General features: G+C 42.5%; 1 protein-coding gene across 3 annotated transcripts in view; it reads left to right on the plus strand.

Moving 5' to 3' along the window:
• PTPRM (protein tyrosine phosphatase receptor type M) overlaps nt 1-14,351 on the plus strand; it is a 779,193-nt gene that overhangs the window by 53,430 nt on the left and 711,412 nt on the right. The window lies entirely within an intron of this gene.

Consider the following 14,351-nt stretch of genomic DNA (forward strand, 5'->3'; position numbering starts at 1 on the left):
AAACAGACCCTTTTGTACTGCATTATCACATGGCTTTTGAGTAAAATTAAATAGACATAGTTGAAAGAGTCAGAAATATTTGAAGCTGTAGAAGGCCAGTCCAAATAGATAATAACAACAATAATAAAACAACAATGATAAAATAATAACGGCAGCTAAAACTTATATAGTGCTTACTATATGCTGCACTGTTCTAAGTGCTTTAAACAGAGAGGTTAAGAAACTTTCCCAAGGCCACACAGCTAATAATTGGTGAACTGAGATTTGAACCCAGGCTCTAGAATCCTTCTCTAAAGAACAGCAATTTGACTGTTAAATGAAGAAAAATATTCTTGAATGGAATTCTTATGAATAATCCATGGTCTGCATTTTCTGAAATATGTAGTTTATGGTTCGTTTTTTGGTTTAAGAATCAAGAAAAATATGTACTGTGTGTATACATTATTGTTTCATCTTTTAAGCTTCTAGCCACCACTTTCACCCCCCACACCTCCCTCACCATTGCAGCCCATGGTAGGGGTCAGGCCTCTCACGTGAGAGGAATTGATACTGGGCTCCCTATGGTCTATACTGGGCTCCCTAGTTTATAGGTCTTGTCCTTTCAGAAAGAGCTGTTAATGTGACTGCCTTCTGTAGGATGAAAACAATTAGAATAAAAGACCCTATAGTGAACTATCTTGGGACCACGCCTGAGATTTGTTAGTCTTCACGAGTTGCTGTCAGGGAAACCTTAAGAGGCACAATGCAGCCGAGGGCCTGGATGACACCTGCTGTGGGCTGTGCTGTGGCAAAGCCCCAGATAAATAGGGTGGGTACCGAGAGGCAAGCCCCAAGATGGGCGGCAGCCCTCCTGCTGGTCTGGGAGGTGGTCAGCGAGGCGGGGCCAGGAGCAAGGAGCAGGCTACCGGCTCAGGCAGCCTCAGCGTGCAGTCGGACAGAACGCTCCCCGGTGCGTGAGGCTCTCGGGAAGCTGGAGTCTTGTTAGTCTTCGAGTCGAGAGTCAAATACTTGACTGGGCCTGGCTTTGTGTGTATGTGTGCCTGTGTTGAGGCAGGGAGAAGGAACAAAAGATGGGGTTGTTGAAACAAGCCCAAGTTCGGCCAAGTTTTCCTCTGAACCCGTAATCCCTCCAAGATATTTTTTCCAGGCATAAGAGGAAAAATCAATTTTTTAAAACTTTCCATTCCTGATTTTTCTGTGATTCTGGCCAGTCATTTGTGTAAAATTTTTATTATACCCTTTTTATTTTTAAATTCTCAGTATGTTAAACTTGCTTATTTTAATGCTATTTGAATTTCTGAAAGTAATCATTTTTCTATTTTCCTTTTTTGGTGTAAGCTGATTTCTTTGGGGCGATATTTTACAATTTAGTTACTTAAAAAATGGCTTTGCTTTTAGTGTAAATCTTACCTCTATTTGAAAATGTGTATTTTGTTCTTTGTCAAAAATTGCTTTATGTTTTTAACTCTTTTTCTGACTATATGAGTCATTGTAGGAAAAACTAGAAAATACCGGAAAGTATCAAAACTAAAATAAAACTTAATCCAGTTACTCCAAGAGGCACTGTTAATTTGAGTATTTTTCCCAGATTTCCGTCTGTGTATATATGCATTCAACATGTGTACTTCTGTCCGTAATAGTGAATATGCTATACATGCAGTTTTTACAGCTTGCATTTTTAGGGATCAAGATCATCATTGTTTTTCCACGCTGAAAAATAATCTTGCAAATATGAGTTTTGATAGCCACGTGTGACTTTAATACTATTCCATAATTTGTATGTTCTTACTTTTTGCAATGTGGGACATTTAGGTTGTTAGCAGTTTTTCACTATTAATGCTACATTGAGTGCCTTTGTTTTCAGGTTTTTATGAGGCTTAATAGTTTAGATGAGAGATGATTAAGGCCTAGAGTAATAAAAATGACTCCTATTCATAAGCTTCTCCCACGTGACAGGCACTGTACCCCGAGAACAACCCTGTGAGGTGAGCGGCATTGTTCCCCCTAAAGAAACGGACAGACCAATCTGGTGCCTGCAGCTGTTTGGCCGAGGAGCTGGGATGTGAACCCAGGACCTCCTGGGTCCAGCTCCAGCTCTTCACTGCTCCTCTCTTCCAGGTTGAGCGCACACAGAGAGTTATGAGAGGAGGACTACTGAAAATTGTATGGGAAAAAGCCATTATAATTAAATAAAAACCTACCAATACTGGTGGGTCGGAAACCAGATCAGATATGAATATGCTGGAAACTATCACACAAACTCTCCTTCCCCAGCTTCTGGCATTTTAAATTTAAAAAATAAGGCCTCCAGTGATTTGCCTAAGGCCACACGACTAATTATTTATAGCTTGAGTGGGACCACACCCTCCACAGTTGGTCTTCCATGTTCTTGCCATACAGGCTTCCTAAAGAATGAGGAGGCGGAGGTCCAGGTCCGCTCATGTCTTTAAAGGGGCTTCTCTCCACGCTGCCTCGTTTGAAATTGGCTCTCCCTTCTTTAGCTCTGGGGCCTGGGCAAGTTGTCTCACTTCTCTGTGCCTCAGTTTCCTCTCTGTAAAATGGAGACAACAATAGTATCTGCCAATGCCAGGCGCCTGACCCAGTGCTTGGCGTGTGCCGAGCACCGTGCGCGGGTAGCCGCCGCCGTCTGAGGAACCAGGCACGAGGCTTTGCCGGTTCCCCGTCAGCTGAGATTTTCAAGGACCTTGAAGGAATCATTTTTTACCTCCAACAAAATTCATAGAAACTCTGTAGGAGCTTGAAGTACACCTATAGTTGTCATTGAAGAGTGTATATTTAAGGAGAGTAATAAAAGTTTTTGTGAAAAAAGCTTTTAGAAGGCTAGGAATACTCCAAGTTCAGCTCTTGTTAAGCAGGCACTAGAATGTCATCTCAGATGTTTCCTTTTCTTCATGATATGAAAGTTGTTGAAAAACAAAACAACCTAACAGCATATCAAGAAGGCAGAGATTTCCAGATTTGGTTTCACCTACTGGTAATTTTCTAGCTCTTATAGTGAATGCAAATAGACGTTTTTAAAAGTCTAGTTACCTACACTATTTGAATCAGTTAGCTATTTTTGGCTTAAAGGTGAAGAAGGAATATGGCCTAATCCTTGCTCTGTGGTGAAATTACCGTGCTAGGTACGAGAATAGAAAACAAAGCTGTCTTAGAGCTCCTCTGGGCCCTACTGGGAGAAGACACCGTGACACAGCCGGGGCCTTGCGGACCATCCAGATGCACTTCATTGGTCTTGGTCAGTCACCAGCAAGGTTGCAGGAGGACCGGTAATAGTTGTCAGTGTGTGACACTGGCAGTTACAGGCCTGGGTTTGAAACCCAGGTCCGCAGTGTGCAGCAGAGTGACCTGGAACAGGTCACACCCACGCCTCCTCCCAGCTCCATTTTCCGAAAAATAGAGATACCACTTTCTCCTGTCAGCACTGAATGAGTTAACATTTGTGAACGAGTCTCATGCAAGGCTCCCGTGATTTCGCACCTTTTTCCCAGATGATGTTGTTCACAGGGGAAAGGATGCGTAGACCTATCATCAGAACTGAATCCTTCAAGGCGGGACTGTGTTCTAGGTCTGGTTTTTTTTTTTTTTTTGTGAGGAAGATCGGCCCTGAGCTAACATCTGCCAATCCTCCTCTTTTTTGCTGAGGAAGACTGGCCCTGCACTAACAACCGTGCCCATCTTCCTCTACTTTATATGGGACGCCTCCACAGCATGGCTTGACAAGTGGTGCGTTGGTGCGCACCCGGCATCCAAACCGGCGAACCCCGGGCCGCCGCAGTGGAGCGCGCACACTTAACTGCTTGCGCCACTGGGCTGGCCCCTGTAGGTCTGTTTTTAAACTGGGTTATTTTCTTACACTGACCAATCAGGCGATATGGCGTAGGAAATGGCATGCCCTCTGTGAGATAACCTCTTGACTCTGGCAAAGATTGTTTTCCTCACCCCCACTTAAAAGGGCTTCACAGTCTTTAGACTCTAGCAGGGTTCCTATAGTGTACACCTGATACACAGAGTTTAGTCAGAGAGAAAATATCCTGTTTCACAATCTCATAATAGGGACCTAAACACTGCTGTCAGAGACTTCAGCTGTCGACCTGGAGGTGGATGGCCTGAAGAACGTGTGGGCTGGAAAATAAAATGTGTGAGGAGAGTGGGAGGGAGCACACAGATGACTTCTGCTAGCGTAGCCCTCACCCCTGCTGTAATAACGCTGGTGGCTTCGGGAACATCAGAGGCCTGCTGGTCCTGAGGTTGTCATGTGTACGACCCAGCGCCCTGGCTCAGGGTGTAAGCCTGGCCTGTGTTACTCCAACTTCCACACTAGGATTGCTTGGGGTATGGTTGTGAGGTTTTGACGTACTCTTGTGCTCTATCCAATCATCTCCCCCATGGGGAATGAATTATACTTGGCTGCCCCTCACTTGGACGCCAGACTCCGGGCCTCACACACTGTGCAGGTGGCTTAGTGTCCTTCCTCTCTGCAGAGGGAATTCTCTGGTCTCCTCTTCTCAAGGCTCTGGGATGATGCACTAAAATGGTGGTGGAATTAGGATTCCTTCTAGAAGCTGTTGCCTCTATCCCATGTTGTTTCTACTCACTCCCTGACCACTGACTTGCACAACTAGCCACTCTGTCCTCATTTTGGCAGGACATTTTCCTTTTTCAATTTTTGGCCACCAAACGTCACAGTTCTTTTGGGCCTCAGATGCTCGCCTTTCCCTTGTCAGGGTCTCAGCCCCCTCCCTGAGGGCCTCGTTAAGCCCAGAAGCAAGGCAGGGAAATAGTTTACTCTTCGCCAATGTGGGTCATGTGCCCTGTCCTTGGCCAGGCCCCTGGGAGTGAGAGCCTGTCTGCCCAGAGTGTGGGCCCCTCCCAGTGCACACCCATCTGTGGGTAAGGTCTTTGTCCTAGGATTTCCAGGCTGGACTCCAGGCCTTGGGGGACTGTGGAAGGGAGCCTTTGTGATATAGAATGCCCAGGGACCTGTGGAGATGCTCAGTTCATTCCAGCAAGTGTTTAGGAAGCACCTGCTCCCTGCCGGGCCCTGTGCTAGATCCCAAGGAGTATGAAGACGAGGCCTCCGGGTGCTCCGCCATGCTTGCCCTAAATGTCATTTGAAGCGCTTCAGATGGGGAGTTTTTGTGGTAGGGAGTAGACTGAACTTTAACCCAGTTATTTTCCCTCTAAAAGGAGCAGCATGGAAAACAGCAGTACAGATGAGTTACACAACAGGTTTCTTGTGGGACGCTCAAGTGAGCAGAGTTCCATTCCTTCCAAATAAGAGGCCCTGTGCAAATGGAAATCCTGGTTTGTCTGGCTCCCCATACTCCTATTTGAAAACAAAAAAGCCATCTTATCTTCTCTAAAAGAACTTGAAGAATTTTCAAATGGCCATATGATGAATATACTAATACTTAGAATATATTGCAATAGTAATAGAAAAAATACATGTTAGGATACATATCCTGTGAGCCACTATTAGGTTTCTGTCTACCAGATTAGATTTTTTTGAGTATCTGAAGCATTCACTGTTTTTCACTTTAACATCAAAACATTAAAATCATTCAGAAACAAAAAATGTTAAGTAGTTTAATGATTCTACTTAAAATTAATGCAACTGATTTAACGTATTTCTATTATTCCCTGGTATACTATTGTTGCACAGTAGTTATTATCTTTTAAATGAGACTTGAAAAAGATAATATAGCTTTCTGAACATTGCAAATATGGCAAAAAAACTTGATTCTAAATCAGACATTCCTGGGGCCAGCCTGGTTGCATAGTGGTTAGGTTTGCATGCTCTGCTTCGGCGGCCCAGGATTCTCAGGTTTGGATCCCAGGCAGGGACCACCTACCCACGGATCATCAAGCCATGCTCTGGAGGCATCCCACATATAAAATAGAGGAAGATTGGTAAAGATGTTAGCTCAGGGCCAATCTTCTTCAAAAAAAAGAAAAGAAAAGAAATCAGACATTCCTTATTCCATTTTATTTAAAAGAATAAAATATTTAAATCACTGTGTGATATGTCAAAATCATTATTTGGATTTTAAGAGCCACTTAAAGAATGTACTTTAAATGAAAAGGAAAACTGAATTATAATTCATTTCCATCTTGCGTTTTTTTTTTTTTGTTTACTATATTCAAAATTAAAATTTTTCTTATTTTAAATTCTGGTTTTTTCTATGACTGTTAATAGTTCAATCATTCAATAAATAATTGAATGCCCAATGTGTGTCAGGTGCTATTTGAAGTGCCAGCAGTGCTCAACAAAACTGACGTAAAGCTCTGTCTTCAGGGAGCTTGCATTCTATTTATGTACACCTCTACGAGACAGGCATCCGGCTGTGTGCTTTGCATGCATGAGCTATTTTAATCCTTATATTGGCTCAAAGAGGAAGGCACTACTATTGTCCCAATTTAATAAATGAGGAAGCTGAGACTTGGTGCCGTTTGCAATCTCAAGCCTCCTAAGTGACCAGTGAGGTTTCTAGCCCATCTCCATTTGCCCCAGTGCTGGTTTCATTACCACTATGCAGTGAGAGAGTCCTTTTGAACCGTTTAGTGAGCTTCAATGAAGAATTGGCCTGGAACCATTTAGATTTGGCGTTAGGAACTACACTTAAAAATGGTGGTAGACTATGGACTCTGGGTGATAATGGTGTGTCAACGTAGGTTCATCACTTCTAACAAATGTCCCCCTCAGGTGGGGGATGTCAATATTGGGGAGGCTAACCATCTGTGAAGGCAGGGGGTACGTGGGAAATCCTCTGTACCTTCCCCTCAAGTTTGCTATGAACCTAAAACTGCTCTAAAAAATGAAAGTCTTCTTAAAAAAAATGATGGTAGATGCATGGAAGCAGCCTCAGAGGAAAGCCATTAATACGGTAGGGGTGCTAAGCATGTCCTACAAGGGAGATTTTAAGGAATTATTGAATTAGGATCAATGGGTAGAAGGTTCCAGGAGACAGGCTCCAGGTCAATATAAGGAAGAGCTGCCTAACCTCTCCACGAGAGGAATGGATTGCCTCATTAATGGTGAGTGATGACTGGAGATCTTGGGCCTATAAATGTGGTCGGGATGTTTCAAGTGTTTAGATGGATGATCGTTTATATTAGGTCCCTAAGCCTGCTCATTGGAATTATCTGGCCACTTGTTGAAAGGATATACTCTGGCTACTCGGAGATGTTTTGATTCATTAGGTTTAGGGTGGGGTCTGATAATCTGAATTTTTAATCAACAATCAATGATCCATTTGTGAGGTAGGAGTGGTGGTGGGTGGTGGTGGTGTAGCAGAGGTCACAGATGTACAAAAGCCCTTTTGTGTGTGTGTGTGAGGAAGATCAGCCCTGAGCTAACATGCGTTGCCAGTCCTCCTCTTCTTGCTGAGGAAGATTGGCCCTGGTTAACATCCGTGCCCATCTTCTTCCACTCCATATGGGATACCGCCACAGCACGGCTTGATGCAGTGTGCCGGTCCACGCCGGGATCTGAACCCTTGAACCCTGGGCTGCTGAAGCCAAGCGTGCGAACCCAACCGGCAAAAGCCCTTTTTTGAGGAGAGTATATGGAATATTTTAGAAACTGAAAGGCCAACATGGCTGTAACACAGAGGGTAAAGGGAGAATTGTATTGAAAAATGTGGAGGTACAGATGGTGACCAGAAATGAGAGTCTGCTGAACCATGTGAAGGATCTTGAGTGCAATTAGAAACCTTTTTCGCCTACAAGAACACAATGTAGCAAGATGATATGAGTGTGTGTGAATGTGCACACACACACAAATACACATAATATTTTTAAAGATCACTCAGGCTCTGAAGAGAGTGGATTTAGAAGTGTGGATGGAGAGGGGCAAGGTGGATGGCAGGAGATCGGTTCATAGACCATGGAAGTATTCCAGGTGAACAACACTGGGAAATAAGGAGGTACGTGGGAGCTGAAATCAGCAGGATGGTGATAGATTGGACAACGTGGATGAGGGAAAGGGACTATTAAGAGTGGAGGGTGATGCCATTTACTCATCGAGGAAACACTGGTGGAGAACCAGGGTTGTGAGAATGTTTTGAATGTACAGAATTTCAGGTGCAGAGACAGCCACTCTGAGATCGCTAATGGGAGCTCAGAAGGAGAGGTCAGGGCTGGAGCCAAAGGGGCAGATGAAACTGTCTAGGAGCAGGAAGAGTGAGAAGAGAACCAGGGCCGGGGGCAGATGCTCCTGATAGAGACTGCCTGATGCAGGAGGAAACCAGGAGGGCTGTCGTGGAAGCCCAGGGAAGAGAGAGTGTTTCAAGATGGTGCAGTGGTGAGGATGGGAGGAAAGATGGCGCCTGGGAAGAACAGCCTTGATTCCCTGTTGTAGAGATCACTGGGCCTTTAGCCAGAGCCCTTGGTGTGTGGTGGGGGAGGCTGCAGTGAGCTCGAGGGGCGAGCAACAGAGACAGCGATTCTAGATAACCCTCCTGAGAAACTGGGTTATGAGGAGGAGCAGACAAGTAGGACAGAGAAAGTGGAGGGGAGATTTTAAAACAGGTTAAAAAATGGAATAGACTTTTGGCCTATTTGCTGATTCATTTTAGAATTGCATGTGGGGGAATTGAAAAAACTTTGGAGTAATGCTTTTAAAGTCTCATCTTTGCTATCTTAAAATGTTTTCTGTCTTGACCTCTGAAGAAATCTTTGAAGGGACAGTGGATTTCTATTGCCAGTCTCTTACACCAGTGAGCCCTTGTGAAGCAACTTTTTTGAGACCCAGGCTTTGTTTTTCTCTTCTTGAGATAAGATAACACACTGTTAGTACCACATTTCACCTTATTACCTAAGGAGGGGAGGATGGAGTTAATATGCGCAGGTGGCTCTGTACTCGGGGGCCTTAGGTCAGCTCACCGACGAGTAAAAGCCTTCCTCCAGGCTCTGACTTTCCTCTTTAATTGAGTATCACGTTACATTTGGGAGCCTTGGGGACTACTATCAGCACCATTTTCCCTCGTACTGATTTGCTTTTCTGGTCTACAGATCTATGTCCTGTTTCATTTAAAACAAATGTAAGTCTTTAATTAAGAAGGTTTTAAAGTCATGAGATTACAAAGTCATCTTGAATCCAATCCTCGGGAGTTTTAACCAAATCACCCAATATCTTTAAGCTCAAAGAGTCCTTTCAGCTTTAAATTGAAACTGAATCCCACTGAGAAAATATTACCCAGTCTTATCAAAACCTGTGTTAATTTCTTTCTTTGTCTTTACCCTTCCTTTCCTAAATAATCAGCTTGATTTTCTACAGCACTGATTCTCAACTTTAGTAGCTGTGATAAGATATATCTCTTCCCATTAACTTGGCCGTAATAACACATTTATATTCAAAGTGAGAGGGAGTTACCTAACGTGGGGCTGACGTTTTAATTTCATGATACACCAGGGATTCATTGGGGTGCTTCTGGGGATTCCAGAGTCCAGTTAGGGAGTTAGACACAGAACTGTTCCCTCCATAGATGGGTGGTTCCCTCATACCGCCCTTTCTCCTGAGGCTGGGCTTCTCTTCACGGTTCTTCTAGTGCCACACATCCGTCGAGGACAGGCAATAACACTAGTTATGGGTCTTGATGAGTTTTTTTCCAGCTTTATTGAGGTATAATTGACAAGTAAAAATTGTATATATTTAAAGTATACACATACCTGTGCATTTGATATACGTATACTTTGTGGAATGATCACTACAATCAAACTAATTAACACATGGATCACCTCACATAGTTACCTTTTTTTTTTTTGATGGTGAGAACATTTAAGATTTACTCTCGGCAGATTTCAAGTATACAATACAATATTATTAACCATGGTCATCATGCTGCACGTTAGATCTCCAGAACTTATTCATCCTGCATAACTGAAACTTTGTGCCCTTTGACCAACATCTCCCATTTCTCCATCACTCAGCCCCTAGTATCCACCGTTCTACTCTCTCCTATGAGTTTGACTTTTTTAGATTCCAGATATGAGTGAGATCATGCAGTATTCGTCTTTCTGTGCCTGGCTTACTTCACTTAGCATCATGTCTTCTAGGTCCTGGAGGTTAATGAAATTTGATTGTCAATATAGCCTGTGCTGATTGTACTCACTCAAGTTACTGATTGTACTCACTCAAGTTAAACAAAATCACAAGGCGCAGATGTATAAAGACCCAAATGTCAAATGCTAGTTTATCAGTTTACAGTGATGATGTGATATAACATTCTGTGATGGGCATATCGTACCCGGATCTAAACAACCTAAGGGCAAGCCGAGTTAGAAGGCTGGTTGTCTATGGAATCAGCACAGGGGATGATGTCAGTGGCCATTTGTCATCAAGCTGTTTGACTGGTGTATCCATTTCTCATATAGTGACACACCTAGGGCAAGAACTGGACCATAGTGTTTTCTGAATCATTGGTGGGCCATTTTTTAGCAGTGTTCTACTAGACATTTTATATGCAAAGACATGAAGTGATATCCTCATTCTGTAGTTGAGGAAAGTGAGGCTCAGAGAGGTTGTATGATTGGCCTAAAAGTTGCACAGATAATAAGGATCAGAATTAGAATTGGAGCTCACGTTTAATTCTAAAGGCTGTGTTTCTACTCACTGTGCTCTACTGTTAAGATTTGGGTGGCCCATAGGTCCTCAGTGGCACAGATCATCTCCAAGAAACCTCGTGCCTCAGCACTTCACGGCCTTTCCATGAGCAGAGGGGCTGGTTCACTTTGCTGAGGCATATTCTAAGCCGGGGGACTGAGAAAGCCTCCCTGGCTGCCGTGGGGGGCCACGTCTGTTCTAATTAGGGATCTGTAAACTTCTAGCCATCAGTTGCGCCTGGAGTCTGTATAGAGTGAACTTTACAGCTGGTAAATTGTCGAAGGCAAATTTTCAGGATTTAGGGTTGGTATTTGGGAAGGAGTTGTAGAGATGAAATGAGGAAGGAGAGTTTTAATGGTCTCTCACCAAAGCTATGTGCTGTTTACTGTTGGAATTAGCGTGACTGATTAGTACAGTGCTCTGAAAAGCTGTGAAAACATCTGAAAAAATTCAGTGATTGCCTCAGTCTTATGTCAGCAATTAGCATTAACAGTCTTTCATTAATCCATCAGATTTCTGCTGCTGCACATCCTAAAGCAGGAGATGATAGAGAATCCTCAGGATTAGCCACTGATGCATCACACCACTGTATGTCATTACAGCAGTGGTGTTGAGACAGCACATGGAAGCAGAAAAACGCTAGAGCAATAATTCTCTAAAAGCAGCAGTGCCATCCTTTCCTTCATTCAATTCAGGGCGCTACATAACATGGCACATTACTAAGCAATAGTCTGTATCATGAACTCTTACACTCTTTAGAGGTAAGTGGGCTATTTAGTTGTTCTGTTAATAAGACATTGTTGTAAAAGGAAGACATTCCAAGTGCCTCCTGGAAAGAGGAATATTGCTGCTAAATTCAAAGGGGTTCAGATTGTGCAACCATTCCTTGCTGAAATGGGCTCTCCCTCATATATTCCGTGAACATGTTATCTAATCTTAGCAGCAGTCTCCATGTTCTTGCTCTTCAAAGATAATTCATCTTTGGTTGATTCTGTATCAGAATCACTCGGCAAATATCCCACGTCTTGTCTGGTTTCTTCCCCTCTCCTTCTTCCTGGCACCCTGCCTCACCTTCTGTTTGACTTCCCCTTTCTTGTCAACTGTCCTGCCTTCCCTTCACTCTGCTCAGAATCCCTCATGTTGTCACCCGCTTGTTACTGCATCTCAGCCTTTATCAAGCTGAACAGAGAGTGTGTGGGCATTGGAGTTTGACAGATCTAGTTTCAATCTGGCCTGCTCTATATCCTCCTGGCAGAGTGACCAGGCATCACTTACCTGGAACTCTTGATTCTCCCATCTTTCATTCCAAATGCTCCTGCATCTTTCCTATCTCAGTAAATGACATGCCTTTTGTCTTCTTCTCAGACCGAAAAACTTGGAGTCATCCTTGCTTTCTCTGTTTCTCTCACACTCACCTTCGACCTGTTAGCTAATCCTGTTGATTCTACCTTCAGAATATTTCCAGCCACCTTCCCTGCCACCAGGCAAGGTCTCTGTTGGTGTGATTCTTCTCCAGATTATTATATTACTAACTGGCCCTCCTGCTTTCCACATTGCTCCACGATAGTCTATTCAGATACTTGCAAAGAATGAACAGATTATGGAACCTTCAGTGGCTTACCATTTCACTTGGCAAAATACAGATTCCTTGTTAGGGCCCCCTAGGCACTGTAAATCTGCTCCCAACACTTCCCTGATTTTATCCCCTTCTGCTCTCCCCTCAATCCCTTCTCTCGTCACATGGCCCTGCTGTACTTCGCACACGCTTGTATCCTTTCTCCTTGGAGCTCTTCTTGCTGCTTCTCCTGCCTGGACTACACGTCCCCAGTATCCCTCATGGCTTCCCTCAATTCCCTCAGGTCAAATGTCACCCCATATTAAAATACCTACCTTTGTATTATACATCAAAATACTGTGGTTTTATTTTTCACTATTTTTTACTTTTTAGTTGTCTGTATCCTCCTCAAGAATGTTCTCTCCATAGATAACAGGATTTTTTTCCATTTTATTCACTGCTCTATCCATCCCCTCTGTCCCTCTCTCTCTATCTCCCCTCTCCAATTTGAGGAATGCAGACCTGTAAAATAAAGTTCAAACTCCCTACCATGGCATTTGGTCTTCTCCACAATGCCCAGATCTCTATTTAATTTAGGCCGTCACACTTGATACCCTAGCTACACCTGAGTGTTTACCTGACCCCAGGTTGGCTTTGGTTGTGTCTTTGTTGTGATGGCTGTGAAAGTGGCACATGCAGAAAAGTTCTCTCATTTTTACTTGTTAAAGGCCTATTCCTTATCTTTAATGCCCAGCTCAATTGCCACCCACAGGAAAATGTCTTAGATTCCTCCCAACAAAAATGTATTCCTCTCTCCTCTGAATTTTGCTACTACTTATGGAGATCGATTGCATTTGGCCTCATATAAGTTATTTGTCAACACCTTTCTCCTTGTTATCCTCGAAAACTCCTTGATGATAGATTTATTTTCATTTCATTTTTGATTGTTGTTCCCTAAGTTATCACTTGTATGCTGTTTACCCAACTTACTAACTGATAGAGACAGCTCTAAATTCATATTTCAAATGATCTCAGTGTGGAAATTGTATGAATTATTTACATGAACAAGAAATAACATGCATATAATAAATTAAAATGTGTTATTTTCATATTAAATGTCCCAAAGATAAGAAAAAATGAATTATTAATGTACTATACAGGTATATATCTTATTTCATTTTTTGTTTTTAAAATATAAAAATAAAACTAAATTGATCTTAATATAATCTTAATAGGGTGTGTATAGGATTTCAGAGGAAATGAGTATTTTTACTTAAGAAGAAATCACTAGTTAAAAAGAAAAAAACTTTCAAATTTGCATTGAGTCTTCTAAAATTTTCTCATATATTTGGAATATATGCTTCAAGTATACTGGAATGAATACGCTATGTACGTTAGAGTTTTAAATATTTTTAAAAAGTATAGAAACATAGTAAAAATTGACTTCTGTTCATTTTTAAATCAACGTTTATTTTATATTCTCATATTTAAATTTCTTCTGAATTTAAGGGCTAAGCAATTTTATAATGCAGGGCCCTAATCTCATTTTCTTGCTGTTTATCCTCCCAGCAGATAAGTAGTACTTCATGATTTTTTTTCTTTTTTTTTTGTTTTCTGTTTTTTGTTATTTTTTTGTGAGGAGGACTAGCCCTGAGCTAACATTCGATGCCAATCCTCCCCTTTTTTCTTGAGGAAGATTGGCCCTGGGCTAACATCTGTGCCCATCTTCCTCTACTTTATATGGGACACTGCCACAGCATGGCTTAACAAGCAGTGCATCAGTGCGCGCCTGGGATCCGAACCTGTGAACCCTGGGCTGCCGCAGCGGAGTGCGCACACTTAACTGCTGCGCCACCGGGCCGGCCCCAGTACTTCATGATTTAATGCACTAATATTTCGTATGAAATGCCTAGTGCAGTACTCTGTGCTTAGTACATAGTAAGTGCTCAATAAATGTTAGATTTTGTTATTCATAAAGAAGTGACCTCTTTTCAGACTCCGTCTTGACTTACCATTCATCATATGTTGCCTTGTTATAGTTATTTTTATATGTCTTTTCTAGCTAACTATACTTTGAGATTGTAGAGAATTTTATACGTTGTAAGGGACTAATAAATATTTATCCACTGAATAAATAATGAACTTGTGAACATTCTTTTAAAATTTAAGTAG

The sequence above is a fragment of the Diceros bicornis genome, chromosome 16, assembly GCF_020826845.1.
Source record: "Diceros bicornis minor isolate mBicDic1 chromosome 16, mDicBic1.mat.cur, whole genome shotgun sequence".
Classification (NCBI taxonomy): domain Eukaryota; kingdom Metazoa; phylum Chordata; class Mammalia; order Perissodactyla; family Rhinocerotidae; genus Diceros; species Diceros bicornis.